Below are 799 nucleotides of genomic sequence, written 5' to 3' on the forward strand. Positions count from 1 at the left end.
TATTTAAAAGAGGGGCGGACTTATCAGCTGCTGACAAATGGGCCCGAAGATCAGCTAGGAAGAGGTTAAACAAAAAAGGGGCGAGAATACAGCCTTGTCTAACCCCATTAGTAACTGGTATCCTTTCTGATAACAAGCCTTTGCTATCATAACGGACCTGGCAGGAATTAGCAGAATGAAGTTTGCTGATTAGAAAAAGTAAACGGGGAGGAATATCCCACGAGGCTAGTTTTTCTGTGGGGCAGTAAAACAGCCTCACTGGCAAACTTCTTAGTCATGTGTTCTGTTTCTGAGTCCTAATAAACTGCAATTTGCTGGTAAATTTGCATTTTTCTGCTGACACAAGTGCAGTCCAGCTGCTGCTTGCAGCACAGGAGCTGGTCGTGTCTTTGTTGAGACAGGGAAGCCTCAAGAGGAAGGGGGCTAGCCCCCCACGCCCCACCCCAGACCCACTTCTAACCAACTGTGGGGCATGCTACAGATTTCACTAGCCTTTAGTGGAAATTGTTTCAAGAGCTGAACTGTTGCATTCTGCGTGGTGCACAGAAAAGAACGTAGGATCAGAAACCAAGAATTTTGTACATGATGTCATGGGATCTCTTCTATATTGGGAGGAAGTTGTTGGTGGCATGAGAACCGTTGATGAAAGTATTTGTGTTTAAAAAAAATGCACCCAAAGGATTAGTGCTGATGGAAGATTGTGAAGTGCTTCCAATTATTATCCTTAAAAGTCTAGGAAAATGCTATCTGTGGGCAGTCTGTTCTCTTCCTCCAAGGAGAAGCAGCTTGCTGAGTGAGC

This window comes from Tiliqua scincoides, chromosome 7 (assembly GCF_035046505.1).
Source record: "Tiliqua scincoides isolate rTilSci1 chromosome 7, rTilSci1.hap2, whole genome shotgun sequence".
In the NCBI taxonomy this organism is placed as follows: domain Eukaryota; kingdom Metazoa; phylum Chordata; class Lepidosauria; order Squamata; family Scincidae; genus Tiliqua; species Tiliqua scincoides.